At 38.7% G+C, this 16,408-nt stretch overlaps 1 protein-coding gene across 16 annotated transcripts in view; it reads left to right on the forward strand.

Annotated features, from left to right (window-relative positions):
- The window catches only part of PARD3 (par-3 family cell polarity regulator), a 470,717-nt gene that overhangs the window by 174,251 nt on the left and 280,058 nt on the right, over positions 1-16,408 (forward strand). The gene's annotated exons all lie outside the window — the stretch shown is intronic.

A 16,408-nucleotide genomic window follows, 5' to 3' on the forward strand; every position in this document is an offset into this window, starting at 1 on the left:
CAGATTAGATTGGTACACAGTCAGAATTTATTCAGAAAGGAACAGAGTTTCAGGCCTCTGTGGGGAAAAAGGCATTTAATTTACATTTCAAAACTCAGTTTTTGTAGAACTAATAAATTCAGTAAATAATTAAAGCCAATAATTCATTTTATACTTAACAAAAATGGTTGTTTTTGTAAGGAAAGCTTTTACTTTAAAGATCAAAAAAAGTACAGGGTGCAATATATAGCATATACATATACACATATACATATGTGTATACATATATACATGTATACATATATACATATACATATATACATATACATATATATAAAAACCTGCGTCTGTTTCATCTTACCGTGGAAAAAGTTCTTGATCAAATCCTGAAGTTGTAGTTATAAAAAGATTGATGGTAATTTTCACTCTTGCGTAGAAGTTTTCAACTTCAGAGTTTTATTTTCACTTTGAGTAAGAAAATTAAATACATTTCTTTATTTTTTGGCCATAACTATTTTCATATTTCTTTTTTCACCTTTGTTGCAAAACATATTGTTTATTCTGTTTTCTTACTTCATTTTTCTCTGTCATCTTCTTTAAGACACCTGAAGGATGATTTTTAACATTGAAAAGTGAGGAAATGTCAAAGGTAGGGCTACTTATTAAAGTTAATCTTGTGCTCTGTGCAGTCTGTCTGTAGTTATCAAGCTGCAGAACGCGAGATGCTCGGGATGTGTGACGGGGCCTGTAGGTTTTAACCTAGCAGGAGGTTAGCTGATGACATGATGCTATTTCCTTCTTTTTCCATTTGCCGATTTCCAGATTCTGAACCCAGTGAAGCTGGCTTAACTTGCTGCATGAAAAATTTAGAAAGGAGGCAACCACTTCATATCTGCCTACAAACAGAAACGGAGAGAAAGGAAAAGAGCAGCATGAAGAATTAAAGAACAAAGAGGCATGAATCAGAAAGGAAAAACGCTAGTGGCAGGGAATGCTCACCTCCCCAGGGGCAAATAAAAATACATAACTGTTTCCTTAATGTTGCTTTACCATAGGAACAATTACTCTAGGAGCCATGTCAATGATGTATGAGTATGGAGGAGCAGTGAGTTAGTTTCTCTCCTGCCTTCCCTCTCTCCCTTCCTCTGTCTTTGCAGAATGATCTCTGGGATCTGAGAGCTAGCCCATGCCAAACCAGCAGAAACGGGGAGTTGGGAGGGTGGGGAAGGATGTGAAAAGGAAGAACAAATTCCACATGATTATACTTTTGTTATTTTGCAAGTGTTAATCGCAAAATGATACTGAGTGTAATCTTAGATTTGTGTAAGTGCTTGGTGACATTTTGAATTACTTTTCCTGAAACACAGACTATGGATACCTCAGACACAGAGGGCATTCACTGAATTGAAGAGCTTTAAAAATGAAGGACCTGGGGTTGTGATGGATTCTCTGTCTCCTGAAGTCTTGATATTATAGTCAGTATTTTTCTGTATTGCCGAACAAAGTAAAAGTCTCAATGCGGACATTATTGCATGGTGTACTTGGGCTTAGGTAGTGTTTGACAGGATGATCGCAGGGTGTCTTCAGGGTCTGAGTTAGGAGGCTTGGTTGGGAGTCTTTCCTTAGTGAGCACACAGCAGTGTGAGTGGAGAGTGATTCTCTGCATACTTGGCCTTGTGGGTTTTGCATTTAACATTCTTCCATATTTATTTTCTTAACAGTTTCTTTGATGTTTTTCTGCTGCTGCACTCTCTTTCTCTATTTGCTCTGCCCGCTTAAGCCAGTTTTGCAGTTTTTCCATCCTGTCTGCCGTGGCCTCTCTTTCTCTGTCTGTCCAGCTGTCATCTCTGCTCCTCCTGCAAACCACCCAGTGACTCTCTCCTTTTCCTGTGGCACCTTCTTTCTCTTTCACTCATATCTGTTTCATATGTACATGGAGAGTTGGAATTTTTTTGCCTTTTTTTTTCATGTACACAGAGAGGAGAAAAGGGAGAAAATCCCCTAAGTAGGTTTTGCACATGTTTTTTGATTCACTTGCTCCTTAGTGCTGCCTGCACCTGGTTACATCGGCCCGCGGCGGGTGCATTTTGTTCTCCTGCCGGACTCACTGGACGCTGAACTCTGAGCTGGTAGCCCAGGAAGCCAGTGCTGGTAACACTTCTACATTAAGCTTTTACACTTGGCCCATTAGCAGAAACTGATCTGTTTTGGCTCAGCTGAAAAATGGACACCCTGATCCCTTTTCTTCCCAGAGTATTTGTCCAGCAAAAATTCTTAAGACTGTATTTTGCAACAATACTTTCAAGTTTGGATAGTAGGAAAAAACACAACTCTCACTGTGCTGTTACGACACTGCAACTTACCATTGAATCTTCAGTGTGGAAGATCTGATTTACTTTTCAGATATATTTCTTCTTAAATAAAAATGTTTCAAAGATGTAATCCACCAGGTAAAGCTAATATTATTACAAAATTAATGCAAAATGATAATATTAAATTATATGAGAAAAACTGTGCAAGGATGCCTGTGGGCCTATGATTTTATCCCTTTGCTTTTACAGCAAGAGAACAAAAATACTTGTGCAATATTAATTCAGGATGTACAACAAAATGGCATTTGGAAGCATTCAATTTTCTTCATAATCGTTCTCTATTCACTTGGCCGATTACCAGTAATTTCAGGGAATTAGAGATGCTCCTTTTGAAAGTTTCTAGTGAACTCTTTAGAATTGTCAAACAATAAGAAAACTGCCACTTAGGCAGTAATTTTCCTTCTTGCTGCCCTCACAGTACTGTTACATTGCTGTTTGGAAAGGCTAGACGAGGAAACTGCCATGCAGTAAATCAGTAGAAATGTTTTTCAGCCTCATGCTGCTGAGTGAATTTTGATCCAAGAGTTTCTTTATCTGTTTTGTCCAGACAAAGGCTAGTTTGGTACCAGGGAGATTGATTTTTTTTTTTTTTTTATTTTTTTTGTGATACCAAGATTTGCAAGCGCATCTTCTGCTGAAGAATGTAAAGCTTTGTTTTTGTGGATAAAGCTTGCATTTCTTTGGTAATCTCCAGGGGAGTCCTACAGGCACCTAATTCAAAGTGTATGATGGCCAGGTCTTCCCTCTTCCTCTGCTCTGAAATGAAAAGTGAAGCAAAATTGTTAAATCCCCCCAGGAACAGGGCAAAGAAATGCCGTATATTGAAGAGGTGGCTTTTGCACCCTTTGGCTCTGTCGCAAGGTAGAAAATGTGCACCGGGAGAAGAATTGCAGCCCTTACGTGGGCAGTTTAGCGAGGGGTCGGTTGGTGTGGCTGCCTGCAGTAGCGGGGAGCGCGGTCGGCTGGGTTGGGTCCCGTCTAAGCTAGCTCTGGGCGACGGATGTGCTGAGCAGCAGCATCGCTCCCTCCCTCTCCCCTTCGCGTTAGCAGGCAAAGGCGCCGACTTCCCAGCGCTGTGGAAACAGTGACAACGCCAGCACTTGATCAGCCTTTTTAGTCCAGTAATTGTATTTGATATAACCCAGCTGCTTCTGGGGAAAGCGCGAGTCGCCTCGCTTTAGACAAACGATGTCGTTAACCTCCGAACAAGCAAACAAAGCCGGGCCAGTTGCTTTATTTTAGTCCAGCCGGCATTGGAGTTGACATCGTAATCACCCAAAGGGTATAATGATACTTGGATATTAAGACATTACAAAAAATCAGAGGCAATGAAGGATACCTGATGCTGACCTGCCACCCTTGCACCAGTGGCGTAGCTGGTAAAAGCCGAGTTGGAGAACCGCTGCCCGGGGAGCAGCCGTGCCGGCTGTGGCCTTTCCACGATAATGCGGACGCGCTATCTCAAAAGCGTTCCCTTACACAGAGATAGGGGCAACCCTCCTTTAGAAAGATTTAGATTTAGTTTCCCATATGTGCTTAGTCCTGGCTCCTTTTCTAAACTTATGGAAGAGGTTTAAATTTTGTATCTCTCTTCTGTGACCGATGGATAATTTTTCCCTGCTCCTAAATTTGAACTTTGAGTCACAGATGTAGGTTGTTAAACATGCTTTGAAAATATTTTCAAACACTTTACAAATTCACAAATCCATGTCGTATCTGAAACACAACATCGGACTATGTTATGAATTAGTAACTTAGTATACTAAGTCATTTTACAAATTTTGGAAAAAAAATGGAGTAATGAACTTGTTCGCAGAAAGTTATTTCATTTCAAAAACTTTTGAGAAGTATTTTAGTGTTTATGTGAATAATACTGAAGATAGTGTTTCAGCCTATGTACAAACCAAGCTTCCAATTAAAACTAATGTGTATCTGTAAGAATACAGATAACATTTTGTTCTGTGGTAAACTGAAAAATATTTGCTTGAGCAGTTTTAAGATGTTTTGCTTTTTAAATAGACTTTTTGTTTTAGAGATAAGTAAGTATCATAGATACTATAGATTTTTTTTGATACTTGGTGTGAAATATTAAATATATGATCTGTTCTATAATTGTTAAAATACTTATCTCTGCCCTCAGAGATTATGTAAGCATAGATAACTAAATAATAAGCTATTGTGGTCTGTTGTGTTCTATATGAAATTCAATATAGTTAGTTGTATTAAATTTTGAAAAAAGCAGTAAAATAGCATTTAGTTAGAAGGACTGTTACATAAAAGCAATAAAAGTATTGTAATCCTTATTTCTAACAAGAGTTATTTTTTCTTGATGTTCTATCTGCAAGACTGAAATTAGACAAAATATATGTAGACAGTGTCTCAGAGTAACTTTCAGATTTTGAACTAAATAATCCAAAAAATGGAGGCAGCTTCCTGCTGGGAGCCCGCAGCCTGCTCGGTGCACACTGCAGAGGGGACGATGACCTGCGGGAGCCTGCGGCTGTTTGCCTGCTCCCCGTGTGCACTGCGTCCAGGTGCAGTGTACAAACCCTATAAGGATACGTGGATTGAAAAATCAATGTACTAGGGAGGTTATAACATGAGAAAACTTTCAAAATTTTAATGTAAGATAAAAATTATGACTTTAAGAACTGTTCTCTAAAACCCATTTCTCTCAGGTGAGTTAAAGAAATAACTTATCAGGACAGGAGAGCACTTTCTTCTGGTGTGACTCTGTATTAGTGTTTATGCAAGATAACTTTAAGTTAGAAGTTACCACCGCCTGGGCAGGCTTCGTGCTGCCTTTTTGCAGGGAGGCCCTGGAGGTGTGCGTGTAACGGCACCGGGCACTCGGCTGAGCTCAGGTGCAGAAGGAGCCATTCGGCTGCCAGAGTAGTCGTAAACAGCGTTTTTCTTCTGCTCCCTTCTTCTGCTGAAAACTTGGCAAATTCTGACATAAAGTCTACTGTGGTATTTCAGTAAGTATTTTCAGTTAGTATGGGCTGAAGCTGTTTCTCCACTAAGAAAAAAGATCTTCATCTCTAGCTTGGAACCAGTCACAAATTATAATGAAAATTGGCAACTGCAAGCATGAAATGTCATTGATCCAAAAATGCATGAACTGGCTGTCATGTAGTGAGATTTCTTTTTAAACTTCAGCTGAGGCTCTTTTTATTTGCTTATTCTTGGTTTTGAGCTGGAAACATTTTTGATTCTCTTCAGCCCTGACAAATAAGCCATATAATAAAAAATAAAAAATAAAAGAGAGACAAGTAATCAAGAATGCAGCAAAGAATAAAAAGATTGCAGCGAATTGAGTTTTTTTTTTTTTTTTTCCTGCTTAAGAGATGTTGCTGAAGTTTCCTGAAAGATATGGAGAATTTTGCACGTTTCCAGGAGGATGCATGCGATTCTGATTCCCTCTCATTGCGAGGAACTTGATAAAGTAAATACAAAGATAGGTAGCGATGGTCAGCACTACACTCTTTCAAGCAGCAGCTAGGTCTCCTACTACTCAATAAGCGCAGTTTAAAAAAGAAAGGAAGGTAATTTATTATAATAGTCTGTTTCTAATTGGGAGGAAGAACTAGAGATTTCTTTTGGTTTCTCATCCCTTGGAGAGCAGCAGATGTTCTGTTTTATTGTCCCGTTGTGGGCGTTATCTGAACAATTTTAACTAACAACTTCCAGTGTAGTCTAAATTGTCTTACTCCCTATCTGGCTACTGGGAACACTCGTGTTTTCTGTAGAAGCTGATCTTTAACCCTAAGAGTTAATGAGAGGACTTCAGCATGTCGTGCTGATCGCTGGAGTTTCTTACTCTCCACTCGTGTAATTGGGAAGAGCTTGTTTTGATGCTTTTGTGTAGCCCCCCGCTGCCTCTTACAGCTTCCCGGCCCGGGCTCTGACGTGCCCTGATAAAAGGTCAGGCAAAGCCTCGCAGCTCTGGGCACCGAGCCGCACGGTTGCCCTCCGCGTCTGGGACGCGGCAGCTCCGTGCATCCCCTCCAAACGGGGCAGCATTGATGGCATTTCATCTCCTTACCTGAACATGCAAGCGCTTCATCTGTCTTTGGGAATTCAGCTTTATGCTCGTACCTGAATGACTGAAAATAATGTTCTTGATGTCTTTATGCTTCTGTGCTTTGCTTTTCAGCTCTGTTAGCCCCTGTGTGCAGAGGAGCCTTCTGCTAAAACTTACTGAGGTGAACGCATGGTGTGGCATGGCATGGCCTTTTCCTACCTCTGCTGGAGCTCCTTTACTCTTCCTGGTCGTCGGTGGCAGATGGGAGCTCAGTGAAACATTAGCAGGCAGAGATGTGGTAACGCTTCCAATGAGAGTGCGTTTCGTGAACGTAGCCAACAAGTTTCTAATAATCCTGGTAAATGTTTCTCCCATGAAACAAGAACAAATGCCACTAAAATTACAGAAGCTGTTAGTCATTTTTAATGGCTGTTCAGCAGTAGGTTTTCACTGTATCTTGTTGTAAAGGTTAGATGTAAATGGTTTTTTTTTGTTTTGTCAGAAACTCAGAAACGGGTAGTAGAACCTGTTACTTTACCCACGTATTTTTGTATGTATAGATACTAAAATGTATGCCCAGATGGAAAATGTCTGATGAAAAAAATCTTTTATAGTCAGGTTTCCTTGACTGTCATTGGTGTTATGCGTAAGTTAGAAATCTATCAAAATAATTTCTGTAATGAAACTTGGATGGACATTGGGTCCAACGTTAGGTGTTGATACCCTCCAAAAACATTGCCATTTGCTGTCTCACCGTGGCTTGTGTGCTGGAGGTGAGTTTTTAAATCTCAGGGGAGGAAAAAACCCCAACGTATGCTTTCTGATGCCTCTGGCCCTTCTCGGAGGGGGGCGAGCCTGGCCACGGCCACGCGTGCCGCGGCCGGAGCCTGGGCAGAGCCCCGCGACCCGCGGGAGGACGCGCGCTCGGCCCTCGCGCTGCGCAGGGGCGGCTGCTCCGCCGCCCTGCCAGATCAGCGCAAAAGCGTTTTCAGGGATGGAGTATTTTCTCGAGTGACTGGCGAGGGAAGGCCATTTCTCCTTGCTGTTTCAAACCTATCTGGCGTAAACGGAGATCGCAGGCAGAGGAAGCATCGCCGCGGCCGCCTGGCACGTGCGCGGCGGACTCTCCCGTGATGGTCCTGTTGTGATGTTTGCAGCAGTTCGGATTCCCCCCGCCCGCCGAGTCCCGGTGGAGATGCTGTAGGTTTTCGTTCCCTGGCGGCCTGGGGCTGTGCGGGTTGTCTGGGGGGGTTGGCGTGCCGGTTGTGCCAGCGAGGTGAGAGTTTCCCGCGCTTGCATGGTAGGTACCTTTATGGTTTCGCAAAGTCACGCAGTGCTGGAGGTCGCGAGCTGGTGGAGGCAATGTTGGATGGAGAGCTGGGAGGGAGGGAGATTCCCGTATCAGCTCTGTAAGGATTTGTGCGGCGCAAGGGGCTTTAATTGCACACAAACCTGTGGGTTTGCAGTTAAGTGTATTTAACCCGTTGGTGCCCTGATATGATCCACATTTGACTTTCCACCTGGCGTATGAGGTCTCAGTCAGCAGCAAGTATTGAGAAACAGCTCTTTCTTTTAGTTCCAGCTGAATTAGTGAAACTGGCTGGGCTAAGTTGAATATGGTTTTGGTAGTTATAAGGGGGCATTTAAAGCAGGTTTAAGTGAGCGTAGGGCGGACGGTGGCTCAAACCCCCGCGGCTGCGTGGGTTCCCGTCCGGGTGCAGCGCCGTGGGCCGTGGCCCCGCATCCGTGAGCGCCAGGGCAAGTGCGCCAGGACGTCCTGGCGCGATAAGACTTCGGCACAGATAAATGCGCTTGCGGAAGCTTATATGAACTCCTGACTTGACATTATTCCGCTTGCAACCCCATCCCAGCCTGCAAGATGAATGGAGAGACGTGACCACCGGGGAGGAGGCTGCGGGCCCTCCGAGGCGAGCTGGGCTCGCGGAAAGCCCTCGCTGGCTGCTGGGCAGGCTGGATCAGAGGCACCGCTAGCCCCACGCACGCCTGGCGGTGGGAGCAGACCACGTGCCAGTAGCCTACATCTGTTCTCACTCCTCTAGTTCCCTGTACGTCTTCTGGCGGAAGAGATAGGCGTGGGGGGGGGGGTCACATTTTCTCCATTTATTATGGGATGAATAGTCAGTGCAAGAGTCTTTCTTTTTATCTCGATTCTTGGATAAATCAGAAATGGATATAGGCTACAGAAGGTGACAAATTGTTTTGAACTCCTAGTATTTAGTACCGCAAAGTATTTGTATTCTTTACCCAGCCTTTTTATATAAAGGAACAGCTGTGGGCTGGGACCAGAAGGAGGAGGAGATGGGGCACTGGCAACAACAGCAGGTTTTTCCTGGTTGAAACTTGCTGATGGCAATACCATAACATGCATTTTATATGTTATATTTTTCCAAATTCTTTCCCAACGAGCTCTTCAAGTTACAATCTAAATTCTGTTGTTGCATCTGTGTCTTTTCCCCTTGGATCAAGGAAAAGCTTGCAAACTTCTTGCTCTAAGTGAGGCTTTCTGAGCTTGCCAAAAACATTTAGACATAAACAATATACAGTTTTCATAATACTCTATTATTCTCACTAACAGGAGCAATTTTACCGTTCAGTTAGGATTTTTTTTTTATTCAAACTATGGCAAAGATAGTATCTGCTGAGTTTCTTCCTGTGTCTCAGAGGAGTGAGTAGCTATCAACTCAAAACCGCAAGGAATTTGCTCCTGTCACTGCAAAGCCTTGCATATACTGCAAAATGGCTTTTGAATGAAGATGCAAAATACAATGTCTTCATTATAAAATAAATATTAATCAGAGTCTTACTAGGTAGGTGTGATCTTTGATGAAAGCAAAAAAAAAAAAAAAAAGCTTCAGTAGTGGCAAAATTGATAATTTTACTGTTGCACAGTTGCTTGAGGAAGTAATGAATGGAATGATATTTTTCACAAATTTATAATATCTAGAGGGATAAAAGAGTGTTTGTTCTTTATTTGTAGTAATAGTATGAAGGTAGGTAAGGAGGCACTTTGAGATGATATGAAGAAATCCATGTAGAGAGTACCCAGAAAACTGAGACTATAATTCCCTAAAACATGCTGAAACATTTTTTTTTGACAGAAGAATAGAACATTTGTAAGATCTGACATTTTTATTTTTTATTTTGACATTCAAAGATATTTGAATTTGTACAGAAAAAAATAGAGAAGGGAAACAGAGTGTAGATAATTAAAATTTAATTTCAGTTCTAAAGATCTTTCCCTAATTAGCTGCAAAAGTCAAGGTCAAAGAAAACTGAGTTTCAAGATAGCAATCATCTTTTTCTTCTGAATCTCAGAATTCCAAAGCAAGAAGAAAGAATATTAGAGAGAAAGAAAAAAAGATTATTATTTTTAAGAACTTTAAAGTTTTAATGTTACTTCATTGTTAAAATACAACCGTGACAGATCAATATTTTCTTATTTTTAACTTTCAAAGTAATCGAGCAGGCGCTGTTGGGGAAAATTGAAAACTTAGGTTCTACTAAAAGAAATTGAAAATGGTAATAGGTAAGGGCTTTTCTTTCACTTTAAAATTAGACTTTTTTTGATGATATGGTTACATTTTTATCCTGGTGGTTCATTCTTTCAGGGATGAATGTGATCTGTCTTTTGATACATACGTTAATATAGTTTCTTGCATTTCTAATCAGTATGGAAGAACACAGTGGGTTTTCTTTTTTTAAAAAAAAAAATTACAGAACAAAGTGTATTTTCTGTGCAGCTACTGTGACGCTAGGCACAGCTGTCAGACCTTGCAGGCTGAATCCCGTAGCCCACCTCATTCACCCACCACCCCTGGGGCATGCCCTGTCTTTGCAGGGCAGTGGTGTGGCCTCTTGCTCCTGCTCCTCCTGCGTGACCGCTTGCCAGCTCTGTATTACCTGCTGCTTTGGGCAATGGCGTGAGACAAATAGCACAAATCACAGTTGTTTTACCTGATATTAACATGCGTGAATGCTTGTGTGTGCCATTTTAAAGCTGAAGAAATAAGAAAACAGAGAACAACATTTAATAAAATAAAAAATATATATCAGAAGAAGTGCATAGGCTGTTGTCTTAAGATGAAAAGCTAGAAGAATAAATAGAGATGTTTGGTTAATACATGAAGTAGTTATGAATATCAGAAATTGTGTGATGTGATGATGTTTTCCTCTCTAAAAGGAATGAAAGGTAGTCTTATTAACTAAAAAGTGCAAATTTAGAGAATTTCATTCTGGAAGTTAACATTGTTAAGCATAAACATTTATTTTAAGGATAGAAATACTAATTATCCGAACTATGTCATCTTAAACTTTCTTATAATTCAGAAAGGTAGAGCTGTGAACACTAAACAGTTAGCAACTAAGAATGAGAAATCACTGTAGATAAATTAACACTTTTCATTTGCAAAGTACAGCAGTTATAGGTGAATGATGCCCAATTAATGTAATATTTACAAATATTAAAGTGTTTGATAGAAATTTTAACATCTTGGAAATTCCAAATTAATGAGCATAAACACTTCAATATAGTTTGAAAATAGAAATGGCAATCTTTGCAAATTAATGTGTCAATTTAGAGATAGTTGTCCAGTAAGGTGTCATGAGGATTCCTGCTAGACTTGGTTTTATTTAACAGCTTATTAATGGTCTGGAAGAAGCAGTATTGTAAACAGTACGTTAATTAAATTTCTAAATATTGCTGAACTAGGAAAGGAGAATAACATGACTTGAAGAAAGATTAAAAAAAAACAATAGAGATGTAATGCATATACTAGAAAAATACAATTTAATTCAATCTGAATAAATAGAAGCTAATACATTTGCAGAATACTGATCTAAACTGAACACATACTTTAATTAGAAAGACAAAAATGTTATAAAAAGGCTATTGAAAAAGTTTTAGGGCAAAGAAAATGTCTTCTTATAAGGAAAATACATTATTCTAGATGATTTTTTGAACAAGTCAAGACCAGCAAAATATTTACAGAAATGAACAGCAACAGGGAATTAAAATAAGGCGGGGTGAAGGTATGTATTGCTTAGCTCTATGAGATGGTGACAAGCATGAGCAATGCTGTAATTTTCTGAGACACATGAAAGGAAAAGATAGCTTTGTAGGCAAAGGGGAGATAACTATTAAAATCTGAGGAAAGAAAAATGCAGAAAAACTAACTTTTTGAAGATTTGATTAAGTAAAGGGTATTCACTTGGGAAATATTCAAATTCTTTTATTCAATAGTAGTTACTTAGAAATGGACTTGATTCTGTAGGAGAGAAAGCTACTACTCTGGGCCACAAAGAGAGCGGTTTATGAATCCTTTTCCATTGCTGTCATGTCCAAAAATCTGCTTTTGAAGAGATTTGTGAATGCGGCTAAGTAGTGCTACCTTTTCACATTTCTCCCAACAGTCACCTGCCTATCATATGCTTGCATTGGCATTTTACAATAAATAATGTATTCCAGGGAGTAGTTTTTCCTCTAGGAACATGCTTATATTTTTAATATTTTTCTCTTCTCTAATTAGAGGCCTCCTTTTGATTTACACTGTTCTGTTATCTTGTAGAGAAGTGCTGGCTGCTAGGTTTTAATGCAATTCATAGATGTGTTCACATCATGTTGTTTTTTCTTTTTTTCTAACTGTTGTTGTTCTTTTTGAAGAGAAAAAGCATTGAAAATCTGTGTTGTAGTTGAGTTTATAACAGCCTCTATGTTCTTTGGAAGTAAGCATCTTGTCCCTAGAGGTTTGTAAAAAAAAATGAAAGTTGATCCGATTTTGGAGGTTTGTGATTTCTAAGGTTATAGGGAATGTTTGGAGCTCCCTGTGTCCAGCTGAGTGGAGTGAAGAGTTGAATCGAACTTACTGAAATGTGAACTGTAGCCGTAGGAGCTGTGCTGGTGCTTGAAACTCGAGGCTAATCTAAATATTTTTTAAAAGATGTGCCAGTTAAGTACAGATAAATTCTTAGCTTTTACTTCTAAATACTTCAAACTGAACAAAACAGCCCTGCTTTCTGGTGCCCCAGGATGCCCCTGAGGACCCTGATTTGTCCTCTTTCTTGAACTCTAAACCAGCGTGTGAGTGGTATGGGGAACTGGATGGGCGACATAGGCAGTAGAAGTGTTGAATCTCCATCTCCCATTTTAGACCAGTTCCTTCGTTGCCATTTCTGTATATCTTGTGCTTACTGCACACATCTTTATAGTTACGTATGTGCAGGCTCACTTTGAGAAACTCTGTCCTAACCTGAAAAGCTTCTTTGTTGAAATTTGCTCTTTCCTACGGAGCTTTTGCTTTCTTTTGCTTTTAGTGAATCATCATTTCCCTCAGAAAAAGTCTTGAGCTGAAGAAAAAAAGAGAAGTAAAAAAAAAAAAAAAAAAAAAAAAAAAAAAGTCACATTTAGGTCTATTCATCAGTTATGACCATAGCAGATTGTCTGTGTGAGGTGGTTAAAAGTGACTTAAAGATCATTTTTGATTTCTCTTTCTTAAAACCACTGCAAACCAAACTGTGTGAGCCATCAATGACACTGAGGAGCTAAAACATCAGTTGAGCTCTTCAGAGTAGAGCAGTCTTGGTTATGCAATATATTTTTAATTCTTTCAGCTGTGCCCCCTAAGCTGGCACCTGACAAGAAATTGATATGGGGACATTATATATCTATATATAAGCTCTGTGCTGAAAGACCACCATCCTTTGCATTCAGTAGTCTCATACAGGACTAAGTGTTCAGGTTTATGGATAAAATTTGCCAGAACCTCAAATACTTTTTCTCGTGAGTGTATTTTAAAATCAGGAAAGGTGATCGCCCTTTTAAAATAAAAATTGAATTGCTGGCAGGAAGGAAAGGTACAACTGTGTGTTCTTAACATTTAAAGATGGTTATAAAATGTATGATGGCTGTTTTTATAATTTATAGTGAAACTGCTCTTCCTTTTAATAAAATGAGACTTCCAGTCAGCATTTCATGTTTATGATAGGGGCATTTTTTTTATTGGGGTTTCTTTTTACCCTATGAATAAGTCTTTTTTTTTTTTTTTTTTTTTTTTTTTTTTTTAGCTTGACTGGGGCTATATGCATAAATTAATGGGATTCTCTGTTACATGTAAGTCTTTCTCAAATTACGGTGCTGAACTTGTTGCTGAATGCTTACAGTCCTCGAATATGGCACAAGAACTGAGTTAGTGGTAACTTTCATGATTTTTAATTTGATTTTTCCTTAATTCTTAGACTTTTAAAACTTCCTGTAATTCATAATTAGATTTACCATTTCGAGTGCTTGTTTAAAAGGCACCTTAGCTGTGGAAACAAATCAATATTTACAGTGCATTAGTGCCACAGAGAATTTGAAGCCTTCTGATTAGAGTTCATCGCTGTTTTATCCACTCTTCAAAGAAACCACAGACTTCAAACGGTTTCAGCCATCATCCTGGAATCGGTGACATTGCATTGGTCCCTCGCGTACTTCATCTTGTGGTTTAATTATTAACTTCCTTTCCTTTGATTTTCCTTTTAATATTTCAAAGTATATCTTCTTCAAATCTATGAATTTAAGTAAACCAGAAGATTGTAATGAACAATACATTGGAAGAAAGAACCTGTTCAATATTTGTTGTTGTTGTTGATTTAACAGATGGTATCAAAACTGACTTGAGACAATCTCTTGAACTAGAATGAAAGAGAAGTATAAAGGGGATTATTTTTATAACTTGTGATTAATATAGTGTTGAATTAGATTGAATTCCTGGATTAATAGCTGGAGAAGCGTTGCCTCTATCCAAGCAGCATGCAGTATTTGCTTGTCCCATGCCAGCAATAAAAAGTAAATATAAATTTCTACTTTAGCTAGGGATTATATACATTCAACACACCCAAATAATTGTGTTTCTTTGTTCCCTTTATTGGTGATGTTTGGTTAGCAATACCTATCCATTTGTATGCAACCATCCTCATAAAGAGAAGCTTGAATTGATCAGGTTGTTTCTTCTTATTGGCAGAACAATGTTTTTTTAGGGGGTTTGGAGAAGTGTCCAACAAATATCTGAAAATACCTCAATAGCTAACTTAATAAAATGAAAGTGACTATATTAAATGTGGCTCATTACTCAATGGGTTATGGAGGGAGACTTCTCACATGAATGTTTTTTCTGGAGCATGTTAATTTTGAGGAATCTGTTATACAATTAACTTCTGTTACTGGAAGAAGTCTCTTGCTACTTCACATGGTTCAAATTGTCAGTTTTTAGTTACAAAGGAAAAGGCAATAAAGTGATAATTGCTCTCTCTTCTCCAAAGTGCTGACTTCAGTTCCATTTTCTTTCTTTCTTTCTTTGCTAGCAATTCAGCTTCTCCTCCTAGGTTCACTGAAATGAACTTTTGTTATGTCAAGCAATTTGAACAAAGAGTGTAAAAATAAAAGAACATTTTGTTTTCATCATGCTTATATATAGATGTACAAGCATAAGGAGCAAGTGAACTCATGTTTGAAAATGATAATTCTATGTTGTAGGCTTGGTAGCTAAGGCAAACAGGATGATACACATGGGCTGCTGCTTGGAACAAATATAGATGAGTATTTTTCTTAAGTGGCACCACTCATACTGCAGACCTACTTTCTTGATCAGGCTAATCTAATAAATGAGAGTGTATATTTAGAGCCAAGCCAGCAGCACAGATACCGTTGTTAATGGGTCACTTCATTATGCTTTGTGGTGCTGTTGCCTGTGATTACAGCTGTGTCATCTGTGTTACACAGATCTCTTGGGATTTGATAGTATACTTTTATTATGTTCACCATCTAGGGGGAAATGAGAGGTTTTACCTTCAGCTGCTTCATGAAATTTGAAGTAGTTGAAAGCAAGGCAATCAAAGAAAAAACCTCTGTTATAAGCTGTATGAGTATATTTACTGATTATTCAAAATCTAAGTAGAATTAACTCAGACCAAACATGTGTTTCTGCATAATTAAAGTGATCTTTCCTAAAATATCATTTAATTACTTCTAGTTCAGTTATATTAAATACAACATATATACGTAATTACAAAAGAAAACATTTTCTTTGCTGAAAACTAACTGTAGTAAATATCTGTTATAAAAATGAAGAAAAAAGAATTTTCAAAGGAAAGAGAACCATTACAATGATAATGGGAAAAACATTTACTAATCCTCTATTATTGGCCAGGTTGGACTTTAGGTAGAATGATTGTTCTGGTGTTCTGTCATGTACACTATCACATATCTTAGCAGCAGAAGTTCTAGTTGCTTCAAGAAAAAAAAAAATTACACATTTTCTTTTTGTGTGTGGCATGACCTACTTTATCTCTAAGTGTCTTTATAATGCAATGCAAAATAGGATTCTATATTTTAATATTATTATGTATAGCATTAACATAAAGATATTGCAAAACTTGGACTGTTTGCTCATCAAACTCTCTGTTGTGTTTTTCTTCTAGTATTTGAGACATGTTCAGCTTCTTCAGAGACTGCTTCATCAAAGCATTAAAAACTAGTTCTGGTTTTTACTGTTGGGTGTTGTCCAGTGTACCTTACCCAGTAATTCTGTTGCTTATCTGTCATAGCTTTCACCTTTTCTTTTTCAATTTTTCATTCAAGGTTCTGAATGTAGCAGTTAAAAGAAATAAAAGTGATAGATCACCTCAATTCTGGTGCTGAGCAGGAGAGTGCTGAGAGGTCGCAAATGCAGGCAATGAGACTTCTGTTTGAGCAATAGACTATAGATGTCTGGATATTTGTTGCAGGATAATAAATGAAATTGGAAAAATTAAGTTGTATTTTAAAAGAAACTAAGTTCAACTTACCATCAAACTTTCTGGAATGGATTTGACCTGTTCACATATTTAAAAAAAGATCTCTCTTCGATCAGTCTGCCTGCCTGCTGCATCATTTATTACTAATGAAATATTCTTATTCTGTCAGTCATGCCAGCTGGAAGGTTAAGAGAATCAGGATAAATCAGCATAGATCTTGTTTCAGCTGTCAGAAAGTTAAGGG

The sequence above is a fragment of the Rhea pennata genome, chromosome 2, assembly GCF_028389875.1.
Source record: "Rhea pennata isolate bPtePen1 chromosome 2, bPtePen1.pri, whole genome shotgun sequence".
Classification (NCBI taxonomy): domain Eukaryota; kingdom Metazoa; phylum Chordata; class Aves; order Rheiformes; family Rheidae; genus Rhea; species Rhea pennata.